General features: G+C 46.9%; 1 protein-coding gene across 1 annotated transcript in view; it reads left to right on the top strand.

The window, feature by feature from the left end:
* The first annotated feature begins 1,479 nt into the window (after positions 1 to 1,479).
* Positions 1,480 to 16,283, top strand: part of TMEM229B (transmembrane protein 229B) — a 30,669-nt gene continuing 15,865 nt past the window's right edge. The window contains exons 1-2 of the mRNA XM_032188426.1: positions 1,480 to 1,680; positions 8,481 to 8,656. The gene's annotated coding sequence lies outside the window, so the exon portion shown is untranslated. The remainder of the gene's footprint in view (positions 1,681 to 8,480; positions 8,657 to 16,283) is intronic.

Genomic DNA, 16,283 nt, shown 5'->3' with positions numbered 1-16,283 from the left:
GAGAGTAATGTAGATCTCTGCATGCGTGTGGAAATGATACCTGATAGTGGGAGCTCTGCAGTTGTGCTGACAATGTCATAACGTGATGTGGTGCCGAGCAGGGAAGGACGAATTTAACCTTGAAGCGAGATGCTGGTTCCTGACCTCGAGTGTAATGGGGAAAGAGGTTTTTGGGTGAGGTGGAAGACTTTTTGAGATGGTGGGATTGGAATCTTTAAATTGAGGTATCATTTATAATCTATACTTTAATTAAGCTCCTTAGAGAAGTCCTAAGGATTGCAGATACAGGGATCCCTTTGGGCTTTTAATTTGTCTGTCTCCTTATTCCTTCACATCAAGAGAGAATGAGTTGTTTTGCAGTGTCCTGAACGTGCTTGTGTTACCTGTCCGTTTGATTAAGGCAATGGCTGTACTCAGTTCTCGTGCTACAGGGCTGCAGGCAGGCACTGCATTGTGTGCAGGAAGGATATTTTCTCTCAGTGCATAATTAGCTACACGAATTTAGTTTTTGCCTTCCTCTGAAGCATCAGGAACGAGCCAGGTTGGGGCAGAACATGCAGAAGGAGGAGGTCTGGGGGCAGTGGGAGAGGAGGAGGTTGCTCACCCCTCTGAGAACAGCGCACAAAGGTCTTTTTGCTGGCATTAGGTGCTCTGCTGGCAAGTCCTGTTTGTATCCTCAGAATCATGCTTATCGTGGAGTTTGGGGCCAGGCTTTTAGATTTCCTCTGCAGCACATTGTGGGTTGCAATGGGTCATCTCTGTGAGACCCGTTGAAACAGTCCTTTGCCAGTTTTAGAGCTGCTGCGGGGGCTGTGGCATGTTTTTTTTGTGTTCTTTGTTCCTGGAATGTAAATCTAATCTCCTTAGACTAAAGGACCTCTGTCCTTATCCAGATTACAGAGATCTGTTGCAAGGAAACTGCATAAAATTTAATAAATTGATATCCGGGAGGTCTGCCTAGATTTTAGGCAGAGTCCTTCCTGTCCTTACACTTCACAACAGGGAGTTTTTCCTCATGGAAGATGAAGGGAAAGTGTTCTGAAAAGCTCCTACAAAAGAAAAGCTTGACATAGTGGCACGGAGGAGACCTGTTTGCTGACACTGAAATCATAGAAGTAACAGGAAATTTTATTGTTGGCACTTGTGCCTTAGGATTCATTGTTTCTGGATTGCCTTTAATAAATGTCATGCTTAAGGAAATGAAATCAAGTTGTTTTCTTTTTTTTTTTTTTCTTTCTTTTTTTCCAGTCTCAGGCTGCCTACTATTACATGGTAAGACAAGAGAGGTACCAACATGACTAATTAAAGGGCAGCAGTGTTTCGTTCCCATGGGCTAATTATTCTGTAGAAAATGGGTCAATTACTTAGATAAATTGTTTGCCAGCAGGAGGCAGGAAAAGCCTCTGCTCCCACCCCTCTCCTTCCTTTGGTGGAAGGCACTGCCCAAGTCCATAGGCGGTTGCAATCCCTTGGTAAGTTCTCAGATGCTGAAGGCAGGCACTGAAGGTGGGGAGTGACCCCTGCGCCAACAGCGATGCGCTCCCTCCTGGCCTGGGTGCTCCTGTGCTGCTGTGGGTGAAGCAACGTCCAGCAAAGCTGTTCCTCTGCGGGATCTGGGGTGAGAAGTCGGGCAGCACGGATGGGAGGTCGCTTTCCAAACAAATCTGCCTGTTTTGAAAGGTGAGGTAGGGTATTTTTCCTTACTTCTTCTCTAAGAAGGTTCATCTTCTAGGGAGCGAATGTTTTCCTATGTGAAAGGTAGTACCTGTTTGTGGCTATGATTGGTAGGGGGCTGTAATTGATCCCCTTCTACTTCTCAGATCTGCTTCCTGTATGTATTTTAATACCCCCTGGTGACTTGACTGCCTGCCCGTGTTGCTTGCTGTTAGCTCTGCAGGCTCTGAGCAGGCTGGGCAGGGGAGCGGAGGGCTGATTTCCTTGTACATCAGAAATAAATGCGGCTGGTTTTTCACATTTCTGTGACAACACGTGAAGCAGGAGTATCCAGATGGTTTCCGAGCTCTTAGGTGAAGGTGCTTGTGCAGCCAACCAGAAAGAGTGCTGAAAGCAAGCCAGGCTGGGCAAAGGCTCTGGCTCCGCAGGAAGATTACCAACATCTGTGCCAACGGAGAACAACGTGCTCTTTCTGGTCAGTCGGAGTGCTACATTCCTGGTTGTAAATGATACACCCAATAATGTCTAGTGCAAGCCAAAGCCTATGCCCTTCACAGGCCAGTTGAAACAAATGTAAATTCTATTTATTTGCAGGTGGATGCTGCTTTTTAACGCATCTCTGTAGGCTAAATGAAAGCTGGGCTGCTTTAGAAATGTGTTTGTAGGCATATCTGAACGAGAGCCTTTTGGTTACTAGTTCAGAGGTGTCTAGTTATTAGTGAGCGTAAAAGAGAGAAGCATTTTATTGGCTTCATTTTGTTTTAGATCTTTATTAGTGCCAGCACACAAGGTTTGCCTCAACCTTATTTCAACCCCCTCCACCCTCGCAGCCTTCCTTCAAAGCTGGATTAGATTACAGAGGGAATCTTCTCCACCGCCAATGTGCTGCCTTGCTGTCGTTGCATAAGATCCAAGTGCCAGCAGTCCCTAGATAAGTGTTGATAGCATCAGCTGGTGGGGCTGTGGCTTGACTCCTTCCCAGCTGCCCCTTTGCTCTCAGGTGCTCAGGGTAATGACGGTAGCCTTCTGCGAGGCACCGTGCTGTGCTGGGGGCATGACGAAGTATCTGTGAAGGGGGAGGCTCCCTCCTTAGCATGGACAGCTGCGTGCTCCAAAGCGCCTGCTGGGTTCGGGGAGCCTGGCTTGGTTTGTTTTCAGCTGGAGTGCACCCACAGAAGATGGCCAGGCTCAGTCAGCTCCACCAGCCTCATCGTGGCTAAGAGATACTGGCAGGATCGCATCTGTACACAGCTCTAGGTAGGCTGGTTCCTTGCTGCGTGCGGCAGTGTGCCTGGTGGGAGTGGTGTCTGGCAGCTTCCTCTTCAGCCAGCCTCACCAAGGTAGGCACGCGTCACCTGCGGGATGTTCTTTGTCCAGCGTGTTTCCCTCGGGTTTTCTATCAGTTGAGGCTGATGGTAAGGATGTTTCCAGTAGAATAAGAATTCCACCAGAATAAGAACGCTTTTTTTTTTTTTTGTGCTTTCTGGTGTTTTTAACATGTGTATGTGGTTTCCCATACTGGTGTGATAGGTGCTGTGTGATTTGGTTTGTTTTGATCCAGCAGTTCTTTCCAAGGTAGATCTCGAAAATCAGCCTTTAATTGGAAGTGGACTTGCACAAGAACTGCAGGATGTAGGGCACAGTTCACAAAACTGTTTTAATGTCTGCCAGGAAGACAGGAGCTGCTGTGAAGGTAATGTAATGATTCTTGGGCAATATAGATGTTGGCTGTCCTTGCTTGGGGTTTTCCATTGCCAGTTAATACTTTACATGGAGGTGAGATACTGGCTTTCCAAAACATCATCTTCAGTCACTTGAGCTGACAGGGGCTGTATCCTATCAGCAGCACCCGAGGCAGCTGAGCCATCCACTTTTTGTGCAAAATGGAAAACAGAGGTGCATATGTAAAGCTGACAATTAGTTATATTATATTGGCATATAACTCATGGATGCTCAAAAGGTCAATCCTTAGGGTGCAAGTCAGCTCTTAGCTTATTATATCCTGCAGGAAGCAATTCCTCAGCTTGATGTTTGTATCATGAGGTATTAGTGCTCACCATAAAGGCAGCTAAAGGCTCTGTTCTTTCATAGATCAGCTGGAGCGTAACTAGCTTTTCAAAGAGCAGGTCACTAAGTAGCACATATTCTTATCTAAAAACGTAATGTATGCACATGTTCTGATTCACCTCTGATTTTCACGGTAGGAGCCCCAAGAGCTGCAATAATGCATAGTAGTCCAATTCCAAGGTAGGGTGTGCTACCACGGAGCAGGGGGGAGGTTCGTTTTCTTCTTGTTTCTTTTCCCAGCTACATACCAGACACACAAAGTGCCAGATTCTGATGAGAGAAATGTAGTTTTCATGGCATGAGATCGCTGTTCGGGAAACAAGGACTGGACAATGTCAGGACAATGATTAACATTTGCTGTGCTTTGGTCCAGGGCTTAGCAACGTTTGGAGTACTAAAAGCTGTAAGTGCTAACACCAGCACTTCCGTGGCATCCTTCTGAGAATCTCTCTGTTCTTAATGAATTTTCAGTGCCTCTCCGTGAGGCTGGTATTATTAGTGTCATTTTGCAGACAAGTAGATAAAATAAAATGCTTGTATAAGCACATTCTGCAAGCCAGGAAAAATCAGGAGTAAAATTCAGGAATACTGATGTTTTGACCAGTTCTTGAGCTACTACCTTGAACTTTCTCTTTCACCAGGAAAGAGGTGAAGGGCATTAGTTTTGGTAGCCCTTTTCTTATCAGGTTAGGAACCCTGAAAGTGAGACATTATGCAACATATCTAAGTATGCATGTGATACTTGAAAAAATGGTAATCAGATAAGTTGCTAGGCGACGGTACCCTGCCTTCAATTACCAAAAAGCCAGCGACTTTGCTTTCATGATGTAATGTGTTCTGTACTTCTTCATAAAGCAAGTGTAGGTGGAGTTTTGTGAGAGTTGCTCCTTTTAACTCTCTTCCTGCTTAACCGCCATACTGCAAGGTCAGCTTTAACCCCCAGTTTTAGAAAAAAAATCTTCACAGAACCTGAAATCAACAGGGAAAAATGTTTGCTGAGCTCTTCAAGGTAATGAAGTCTATGCAAGTGTATATAAGTAAATAACCTCCTGTCCCATGGGATCCCAGCAGCCTGTGGGAAGTAGACCACAGCTCATCCCTGGGAACATGATAGTAAGGAAAAGGATGAGAGATTCGTGCCAAAAGGTACGTAGCAGGGATATGTGGCAAGCTGTGAGAAACCTCAAACACAGAGACCCGTTCACCCCAAAGTACCGAGAGCTGTGGCAATGCACGAGAACCCGCGCGTAAAGCCAGCTGGTTTGTTTTCGCTGCCGTAGCAGGGAAGGAACGGAGGGAACATCAGCAGTGAAGTGTACGTGGGGAAACAGCGAGACTCTAATAACACGAGACAGAGCTACCAGCACAGGGGAGTGTGTGTGTGTGTTTGAAACCTGACTTCTTTTTTTATTTTTTTAAGACAGATTGCAGGATAACAACAAGAAGAAATAAAGGCTCTTGGCAGTTATTCCAGACCCGTTTCTGCTTTTTGGCGATAAACGGCCACAGAAGCGTTTGCAGATACTGGAGGTGTGTGTGGGTGCCAGCACCTGCCTGTGCCTCTTCAGCTCTTGGGTGGTGGCAGGGCTTTTAGGAGGAAAATGTGAAACTGGAGGTCTGATGTGCTTCTTGAGGCTTTGCCAGAAGCCTTTAGTAGAAACAGTGGATGGCTGTAGAGGTATCTGGGAAAGTATTCTCCTAACCTTCCAGATACTTTGTTTTTCTCAGGAAATTGCTGCTTTAGAGAGTTGGGTTTGGAACCTTGCTGCTGCTGCTCCTCTTCCAGAAGGGGGATTTCCTCCTGGGGAAGTGGGGATGGCGCAGTGGTGGTGTGCCCTAGCTATGGCTGCACTTTGTATTTCTTCTCTACAGTCTTTTTTCTTCCCTTCCTCTTGGGAAGGAGGCTCAGCCACACCTCCTGTGTTTGGGTTGCTGAGATGTTCAGATCCCAACTGGTCTGTGTATGGGTTCAAAAGCCCTGATTGAAAGGTGTTGGGGGAGGAAGGGTGTGTTGGGGTCTGGTTGGCAGTGAGACCTGCACCATGCTCCATGTAAGCTGTGCCAGAGCGGGGTGAGTTTCCGAGAAGACAGATGCTTGCTTTCTATTTCCAAACCTGGCACTTTCTCCCCAGGAGAAGCCTAGATAAACTGAGCCACAATGCTGCTCAGTGTCTTTGTTGGTGGAAATGTTCATTTTCATCACTAGGTAGTTGCATGGACCTGAGCTTTCTTTGGAGCACTTTGGAAATCAGGAAAAAGCATAAGCAGATGGTTGAAGGAAAATGCAAGTAACCATTTAGCAGTCAGGAATTTCATCTCCATTATTCTCGTTTGATGAGTGCTATTGCCGAGCTGTACTAAAGTGCAGGCACTGACAAGGAAGCCTGAGTCTGTGGGTTTTAGATTTTGAAATCAAGCTCTTACCTTCAGCTCTACCTCTCCGCTCACGTATTCCGATTTGCTAATGAAGAGTTTCTTCAGTGTTTATTTTCTTTCAAGTGTAGATATGCAAGAAACTAAGGCTATGATTTCTCAAGCATTTTGAGCTCTTAGAAATGAAAAGCTTCCTTCTGTTTGTTTTTCTTCTCAAAAAAAGGAATTCCTTCCTGCTGGGTGGTGGCCTGTGAGCCAAACCTGGGAAGTGATACGGCTGAGAGCTACCAGCTTTTTGGGGGTAGTGGTCAAATGGATGACACATCCCTTGGTCTGGGTCACTGTGGCACCTCGTGGGTGCCAGGGGAAGGGGCTGAATTGTGTGGCAAGGTGCAGAGCAGGGCGGCGTTGTCCCAAAGTTAGGTTAATTGAAGCCTCTGGGGAACAGCAGCCATATGTAGGTGGGTTCTGGTGAGGCATCTGCATTGTCCTCCTGCAAGAGGGCCTGCTTGGCCCCGCTCTGTCCCTCTTCTTTCACGCCAAGCCTTTGAGACAGGAGGGAGCACTCGAACTGTGATTCCTTGAGCTCAGCTGGCAATAAATATACCCCTTCCAAAATGTTGCTTTAGCTTGTTCCAGAGTGTGTTCAGCCCTGTGACAGACACTGGGGTGTGTTCGTGACAGTTCCTCATCTGCGTTAGGAGATGGGATCTGTTTCTTACCTGAACAAAGAAGCAAACCGGGTGTCCCCGAGGCACAGCCCGTGGGCTAGGTGCAGTAGTGTGCTTCCTAATGCTCAGGTGTGTGCATTGAAGGAGCCGGGAGCCTGTTGTTCTTCACTCTTTTTCAAATCAATTTGCAGACAAATAGATCTGACTATGTAAAAGAGGTTCCCAGTATTCTATAAAAAGCGTTTCTTGGAAATACTCCTTGAGATGTTGTTTACATGTGTCTGATGAATAGTTCAGCAGAAACCTATACCCAACTGTGACAAAACGCGTACAATGGAAGTAGCATACGTGCAAATCATTTGTGGGAACATTAAGTTTACAGCAATTTAAACCAGAGCTGGTTAACAACGAAGTTCTCTTCCAATCTGATGTACAAATACCTGGCTGTTAAAATAGCAACTACTGCTCGTGCTAAGAGAGGCTCTGAAGTAGATGCAAGAATCGGTGCGCATGCAGAAAGCACTGAATGTCTCTATAATACCCATGTTACATTGATTTAATTAGTGGTTTTATGCTATTCATCACTCCGTTAATCTTGGTGGGAAGGTTTTGTTGGGGGAGGATTAGTTATTCAATCTGCGTTTTTAATTGGAGTGTTTTTGTAGTTCAGTGTTATCTAAATAAAAACAGTGTGGTGTTGTTTTTTTTTTTTTTTTAAGAGAAAATGTTTTGTTTCTCTTGAATTACTGTTGGATTTAGGTGCTCAAAAACTCAGATTCATCAGGATGATGTGAAGATCCCATTTGTTACACAGTCTGGCACATAAATGTTCCTGCTCTGTAACGTCTTCACATGCGATTAATCCAGAAAATGTCTATGTGTAGACAAGCCCTGCGAGTGTAAGATCTGTGAGGCTGAAGCTAGTACGATGCTGGATATTTTTGTGTTGAAGCTGGCACCTCAAGGTGTGACTTATGTGAAAACCAGGAGCGTGGCATCCTAAATGTCAGTGCTTGAAGAGATGGAGACGCTCGCGGGCTCTGCTTGCTGCCTGAGCCTGATGCAGAGGCGAAAGGCAGTCTCCTCGCCAGAGCAGGGGAGAAGCAGCGGCGCACGTGGCCCCCGAAACGGGCTGGGGTGGAGGGCAGTGGCAGGGACCTGCCTACATGAAGGCATGGAGGGGGGAAGAAGAAATGAGAGATGCTGGGAGAAGTGAAGATGTGGGGGAGATGGGCAGGCAATGTTAGGAGAAGGAGGGTTGGGATGAAAAGGAGTCAGCAGCTTACTTAAAAAAAAAAAAAAAAAAAAAAAAAAAAAAAAAAAAGGGTTGACTGTCAAGGAAAAATATAGAGAGAACATTGGCAGACCCTTCAAGGGTTAAACAAGACCTTGGCTGAGATGGTAGTGGTGAGGAACCTTTGGTCACTGGCTCCAGTGAAGTTGCCCCGGTGTTTGCTGTGGCTGGGCTCCAGAGGGACAGTGAAGAGCGGAAAGACCCAGCCCAGGCAGGGGAGAGGCAGCTGCCAGGAGCCAGCCCGGGTGAGGGGCAGGTACAGGCACACCTGGGGCTCTGCGGGGTCAGGCCTCCCACACCCCACGTACTGGAGCTAAGCTCTCTGCACACCTAGCTCTTTAGGTGCCTAAAGCCTCTTAGACTGCGCTCGGTTGAAATAAAACTGTGCTGCTTTGCTCTAGGAAGGCTGCCTGCTCAGCGTATTAGCTGTTGGTCACACGCAGCGGGCTCGGAAGCGGCAGGCGTCTGAGGAGGCTTGGACCTGCTGGAGACAACCCGGCTGCTCTGCGGATGCTGTGAGCCAGGAGCAAAGCGGGGCCCAAAAGCGGGAGAGCTCCAGGATCCCTCCCCAGAAGAGGTAAGAGCTGGGGGCTGAAAGCAGCAGGAGTGGGCTCTAGGGCAGAAAATCAGAGCAGTTCTCCAAGCACAGAGGTGAATGGGTTGTGAACGTGACCTTTGAAATTCAAATGTGCAGAGTGGATGGGTGATGGTCTAGAGGTGAAGTGATTTCCACCAGTTCAATCTTTGAGTTGCTTTCTGGAGGTGTAAATAAGGTCACTGCTTGCACACGTTGCCCTTGATTTCATTCCGCTTTGTGTCACGTTGTTCTGATCGCTCGTAATTTGTATTGCCAAACTTATTCCAGCGCTATTGTCTCTTTAAAACCTCACACACACACGGCCTCAGGCAGTTAAAACAATCAGGACAGTGGAACAGTGTCTGAACTAAAGGAGAGCAGTAGGTAAAGAGCGGAGGGTTGATTTCTCTGGTAGAAGCCCAGGTGTGAGTCAGATGATGTGCAGTCTATTCCTGGCCCTACCAAGCAGTGCAGTCTCTGCACCTGATTCACCAACGTGCTACTCTGCTAATCTTCTCAGGCTCAGCTTGCCTCTGTCTGTTGCAGCCTGCTACACTTGCCTAGTGTGGATGTAAAATGCTATCAAATCAGAAGGTGATTTAAAACCTGGAGCAAAGCTTTACGTTGATCCAGGCAGATGGGCTGGACACTGCGGGACCACGACGGCAGTCTGCACACCCTGCAGCCTTTTCAGAGCGCTCTGCGAGTCCGTGGTACGTGGTGTGGTGCCCAACAGGGGGCTAGGTGCTGGTGCTCTGACACGGCTTGCAGTTCAAGCTATAGTCTTGTTTTCTGTGTGGTGGGTGAGGCTTCATGGTAGGTCGTGCACAGTGCTCTATCTGACTAGGAGCTCGCTTTGAATTTTCCTTATGCACCACCTCCACGTGCAGACTTGCATAGCACCTGCCTCCCTCAGCCTGTCCTCTGCCTCAGGGGTCTCGTTGCCATCTCTCAATGACCAAGCTGACCAAGTCAGCTGCTGGAGGAAAGCAGCAGGCTGAACTGTGGCAATGCTCGTGGTGAGGGGTCAGCTGCTGCCTCGGGCTCTGGGTGTGTTCGTGCTGCTGGTTGTGCAGCCCAACACGGGGCTTCAGTTGGTCAAAACACGTCATCTGCTGAGCAGTAAGGCTCGGGCCAGTGCTGCAAGGTTATGACAAAGCAAGTGTCAGCAGCTTCCCGGGAAGGTTGCTGCTGCTGGACTGAGCCCTGGAACGAATCCAGCCGTTTTGTCAACGATGCAGCTCTGAGTGCTTCTGAAGAAAGCCGTGTCTGGCAAGCGCTGTGGTGTATGGTGCTATTGCTGCGAGTGGAGCAAATGCTGCTTATCGCATGCCCTCAAGAGCCATCAAAGGAAGCGCAGACATCTCCTATTACTGTTAAAACAAAAACTGAGTGCCGCATGGGCACAAGAAAACATAGATCCATTGGCAGCAGAACAAGACTATGAATAATTCATTCCTCCAGTGCCTCCTGTATGTTCCATCCACTCAGGCTGTTCAGGATGCTGGCTGCCGGAGATGGAGACAGATCTGCTTCCACAGCCACGGGGACATGACCCTGCAGGCTGTGATCAGCACTCTGCTCGCCTTGCCCTCCACAAAACTGGCTTGTGCACTGTCGTTGTGACATCCTTGAGGACACAGCGGTAACCTTTGATCGTCCTGTGGGCCGCTGGTAAGAACTCAAGTAGCACCAGCAAAACTGGGATGTGTCCACTAATAGCAGCCTGGAATTGTCTGTGAGGTGGGGGAAATGAGTCAGGACCAAGGTGGAAGTGTTGACTGCTCTGGCCTGTTTTGTGAAAGGTGGTAAGGGGGTCATCTGCTGTAAGCCTTCTGAGCACAGCTAGGATTTGATTTTTCTTTCCATGTGGAGCACCTTAGTGAAGAAGATATTGGGAACTTCTATAAAATATGTTTGATTTTTTTTTTCTCGACTCATTTACTAGTGGTCATTTGTCTGCATAGTAGTTAGAAACCTTGTTGGCAGCTGATGCTGAGAGGTGCCAAAAACTTATGAAACTTCAGAGGCTAAATTCTCTGCTCATAGCGTGAACTGCTCTGAGCTCAGGTAAGAGGTGCATTGGGAGCTCAGGGAGAGAGAAACCTTTGCTGAAGGTTTATTCAGAGGTTGTTCTTCAGCACAAAATACACAGATGTGGAGGGGTTTCTACTCTCTTTTGCTTTTTCCCTCTGACTTGTTGGTATGAAGATCGCTTCAGCCATGTCATGTACCCAGGCTGAAACAAGCATACCATACTGCAGAGTTTTGACTATTTTCCCCCATTTTCCTTCTAAATCTTCCAGACTTGCTCTTGGCTATTAGACTTTTGTTGAGAGGTATTTACACTTTTAGTGTGGGTAAAGCTACCTGTAACTAGCAGCTTCTACAGAAATGATGGGCTTCTTAAAGCAAAAGTTCAATCCTTGCACTTAGAGGTGACTTGTAATGTCCCCTACTTCATTTTGAGAGCAGTTCAAATGTTCTTCCACAAATATAAGCTCTGAGGAAGGAAACTCAAAGGCATTTCAATCAAGTCACTATAACTCCCAACCTGTAAAAAGGGTTTTTTCCTCCTGTGGTCTGGGCAGCAGCGAGAAGAGGATAGACTGGAAGAATACTTATTTTTTTTTAAACTGGAGAAAGAAGTAGACAAACAGAGCAGGCGGTGGATTTGTGGTTTCCATAGTGATGTAACTGTGGAAGCTTTTGTACGGCTGAGCTTTGCCTCACTGCAGTCACAGTTGAAGGCTGTGAGTATTCAGCTCTTCTGCCAGGGAAGTGTAAATGTACATCAAACATAGAAATGGCTGAAAAATGCAACTGCCAGTCTGTCATTTATTATGTTCGCCACGTTACCTGAATACGTGGATGTCAGGAAGCTTGGCTGTATCATGGCTTATTTCTCCTTTCCATTGTCCTGTGCTGTAACAATGCGTGTGATAATGCTGTGACAGTGCCACAGTTCTTGTACCAGTCAGTGATATGCTGACCTGTGTCCTTTGCTTACTTCTCACATGTACGTGCATCTGTGACTCTGCTCATCCACGCTGATCTCAAACAAGCACTGATCAAGGAACATATACCGAAGTTTTTCAGCATGTTAACTGATCTCAGTACCATCCTGTGAAACTGGGCATGTGTGCTTAATGCTTCATGTAATCATTGCCTCAGCTGTTCCTGTGCAAAACAGAAATAAGCTGCATGTGACATAAAGTCATTTATTTTAATGAGAATATTGGGAGTGTTTTGACCTTTTGGGGAATTCTTGTATATGGAGAGAGGTGTATGTGACTGTAAGTGGTTGAGTTTGAGAGCATGTAAATCTGGCTTTCAAGAGATGTTGGAGTGCAGAATTTTTCAGTATTATTGGCAGGTCACAGAGGCAGAGGAGAGAGCACCTTAGAGAGGATGTACACATCAGACCCATGCCAGTCCTGCCTGCCCACCTGCACAGGCCATTCCTCATGAGTCACAGGCATTAGTGTCTGCTACTGGATGTTTCTCATGCTCACCCCCCCAGGAACAGAGCTCCCTTACCTTGAGCATTTGTTTTGCTTGTCAGATGGATGTAATGGGTCATCTGTTCCCTTTATAGAAAGGAATGTTAATTATTTTCAGAATGCTAATTAGGTTGCTGATGAGGAGCTTTACTGCAGCACCATTTCCTTTAATTACTCACTCAACTGCTGTACAGAGCAGCTTATTGAGGATGCTGTTAAATACAAATGCGTGTATCTGGCTCAGAGATGCACCTTCAGGCTCCCTGGAAAAAAAAACTCTGGTAAATTCAGGAATCCACGTGACACAGATGATTGAGCAGACGAAGCTGGTGCTGAGAGCCGCCTAGTCATGCGGCCTTTTTAACTCGGTGTGAATTCAGCACTTCTGCAGGCGGCTGGCTGCAGGTGCTCTCCCTATTCCAGTAGTGCTGCGTGGCTTTGGGCCAGGTCACTGACCACTGGTGCTACCTGCCACACCAAGCTGTAGCTAGAGGCAGCTCTTGCACCAAATAGTTTGGTCTAATTAGCCAGGTGGCAGCCAGAGGCACAGGAAGATGGAGTGACTCATCCAAGGTCATCCCTCAGATCCTAGCAAACCTAGTAATAAAACTGAGGTTTCACGAGTCCCGTGTTGCTGCACTGTACTATTTAGCCTTTTGCGTCTCCCTTGGGACCACTGCATGACTTGCCATCAATTTGCATATTGCCTCATGAGACAGCACAGCCTCGTGACAACCCAATCCATGTGTCCACCTTGGTGTTGACTTAGGAATGTCCTTTTGCTTCTCCATCTGAGTCCTAGATGCTTCTCGCTTCTCTCCTTTTTTCCCCACCCTTCATTGTAGAGATCTCAACGTCTTTTAGAATTGCTCTGGGAGAGCTACAATATTGTACATGGCACTTTAGTTGTACTCCCAGCATGAGAAGTATTGAGTTGGATCTCCAGCATCCCATACTTTTTAAGTGCTGAGCCTTCCTGCAGCTCTGCAAAAGAGCTTCACCTCCTTGCAGCATCCTCTGATGCGTGGTCCAGTCTCTGAGACTTCATCCCAGTCTTCTAAAGCCTCTGCCACCTGATAACTCCCATGCTCTTAATCAGACTCCTGGAATTCTTCACACTCCATGGCTCTGCCAGGGAGGATGATGAGGGAGGGCTGTTGAAAGGGAGCTGCTTCCAGGCAGCAGAAGGAGCTCCCTGTGTTTGTATGCTGATCGTCATAGACCCAGCCAGAGAAGGAAGGAGGATCTGTCAGTGCTGTGGCTGCAGCGCAGAGCTTCATACGTTGTAATGTGCTGTCAGAGTGCCTACATTCAGGTGACTGAGAGTGACTTAAGGCAGAAAGTGAGAAATACCTTAGAAAACTGTTTTCAGCATGGGGTATGAAAAGTCACCTTCTAGTTCTTGTGCATTTTCAGGAATGGATGTATGTTGCTAGAACAACTTGTGTCTAACCTCCACACACGGACTACTGCCTTAGCTGGGCACGTGTTTAAAATTTACCTCTGCATATGCAGCATTTCAGTTAACTTTGTGCATCATTGCAGCTGTGAGAACTCTGAGAGACAACAAGGAAGATACAGTGAAGCAAGCTGGTCAGCTACAGTGTAGGCACGATGTAGGTTCTAAGTTAGTAAGGGTCTGAGCACAAACAGCACGCTTGGAAAATGGCTGGGGAGCTGTTTTGAGCACCTTGGCATTGCTATAAACTGTTGTGCAAATTAGTGGCACTCTTGCTGTTTGGCATGTGTGCGATGTGACAGGCTTATTGTTGTATGTATAAAGATTAGTTACATAATGGAAGCATATTCAGGTTGGGTTAGTCATGGTGGGTGATAAGAACTTAAATTCTTACTCATCCCACTGACAGCGTATTGCTTAGATGCCCACTGACTGTCATACAAGTCCTCACATGCTGCAGGTACGTGTCCCTCCAGAAAGGAACGGACAGGATGACCAGAAGGTGTGCCTCCAGGACTGTCAATAGCAGATGCACAATTCAGGCACCAAAATGACAGCTCGTAAGCATTTTACATAAGCAGGGACAACATATGCTGCTGCTCTGGTTCCATTTGCTGTGGGTCACCTGATGCTGTATTTGTTGAGCAGATTCTAAAGATCGTTTTAAAAGAAATTAGGGTTTGGGTTTTTTGGAGAGTGGTGTTTTGTGTTTTTTTTTTTTTTTTAAAGTTATGTTCCCCATTAGCCAATGTGATCAGGATCAAACTGTTCAAAATTGAAACTGAGGATTTCCATCTTAGTCTTGTCACAAGACGGTTCCAACACACACAAGAGAGCTGGCATCTTTTTTCAATGGGCACTTTGCCCAGAAGCATGAGGTACCTATTGTTGCCCAGAAGGAAAATAAGATAAACCAAAAAAACTTATAAGACATGGAATTATCCTATATAATCTCTGGTGTTTAACTGAGGTGGATAAATCAGGGTTCTACATGCTTTAAACACCTCTAAGGGAGTGTGGGAAAGGTGCAGGAATGGTTCCATCAGGAATGTGTAGGCTCTGCTCTTGTCTCCAGGATATCCATCTCTAGCTGTCATCGCAGGCTCTACTTAACTACCAATGAGAGGCTGCAGAGACAAAGCTTGTATCTAAGGTATCGTTATGTGCCTGAGGTCCATGAATGAATTTGGGTATGGTTACATAGCGAGAGGGAAAGTTTATATGAAAATCAAAAGCTGCTAAAACTGCATCATGCAAATAATCCACTTGTTAGAACGCCATCATGCTGCAGGAGCGGTGTGAGGCAGATTACTGGAGGCTGCATCTCCAAGAACAAGTGTGCCCCAGTAAAGGTACGTTTCAGTCAGTACGAGTGAGAGCTCTGTGCCTGCACACAGCTCCCCACTGCCTAACTAACAACTGTCTCCTAAAATAACAAGCGGTATTTTAGAGTATATCTTTATCTTTTATCTTCAGGAAATTGCAGAATAAACTGAAAACATGAGTCAGGAGTTAAGGGCACCTGAAATGAACAGCTGGGCAGAAAGACCCAGACGGAAAACAGTCTGACTCTGGAAAAACCCCGTGCTGTCCTGGAGCTCTGTGACAGGTCACTAGCTGGGCAGGACGCTTCTGTCACCCCTGGCCAAGGCCATTCTGTGTAAGCACAAAAGGACAATTACACGGTAACTGGATAAAGCGTTAGGTTACAGTTGGATAGAATGAAGTCAGGTGAATTGCCCTGCAGTGAAAAGGCCTCTGCAGCCGTGTGAGCCTCCAGAACATCCCAGGGTTTGCCTCCATTCTGTCCTCCTGCTATAAAGAGTGGCAGGGCTGTGGTTTTTTTCTTTTCTGGTTGTGCTCCCCAGGCCCCACAGGGAAGCTAAGTCCTTCCTACCAGGTGTGGAGCACAGTAAGCTTCCTCTGGCAAGTACAGAGCAATTACTGGAGTGCTTAGTAAATGAGAGAAACTAATTACAGGAGGTGTTAAGAAAGAACTGAACTTGGTGGATGGGAAGTAGTTATCTGACCACTTCCTCTTATGCATTCCTGTGTGATGTAAATGACTGTAGAGCACAGGCTGGTAGGTAACATCTCCGCCAGCCTTACAGCTGGGAGCGTCCTGCATACCGTAGCATTTGCCAGTAGGCTGCCATGAAACTTCACCAGTAACTTCTCCTGGGAACCAGCTGAGGTACGTTTGGTTCAGTATTCCTTTCTCTTCAAAGATCAAGCACAGCGTGGTTTTCTAAGGTGTGGTAGTATGTTTGGTTGGGTCAACTGATGATGACGGGGCGGTGGTGGTGGAGAACAGTAAGTTTCAGATACTAAGGCTGCCTTGGGGCTTGAAGCTTTTTGAAGTTGTCAGGTTTCTGTCCCTGATCTGGCTGGAGTAGTAAGTTACTGAGAACATGGTCCAGGTCTGCAGTGGGTCTGATTGTCCCTGGCACCAGCATTTTGCCTGTGGAGCCCAGCAGTGGAGACACTGCACGTCGCAACGCCAGCTGCCAGACAGAGACACCTGGCTACCAACTGCACCTTCTCTGCACTCGTGTCCCCACGTGTTCCTGAAGCCCCTGTATGACCATCAAAGTATTTTTGTGAGGGGAATTCAGGGCTGGGAAAAGGTACTGTCTCGACTGTCCAAAGCTACATTTGTGCTTCT

Source organism: Aythya fuligula, chromosome 5, assembly GCF_009819795.1.
Source record: "Aythya fuligula isolate bAytFul2 chromosome 5, bAytFul2.pri, whole genome shotgun sequence".
NCBI classification, from domain to species: domain Eukaryota; kingdom Metazoa; phylum Chordata; class Aves; order Anseriformes; family Anatidae; genus Aythya; species Aythya fuligula.
Note: the sequence above shows the minus strand (reverse complement) of the source record. Positions and strands in the feature narration are given on the sequence as shown.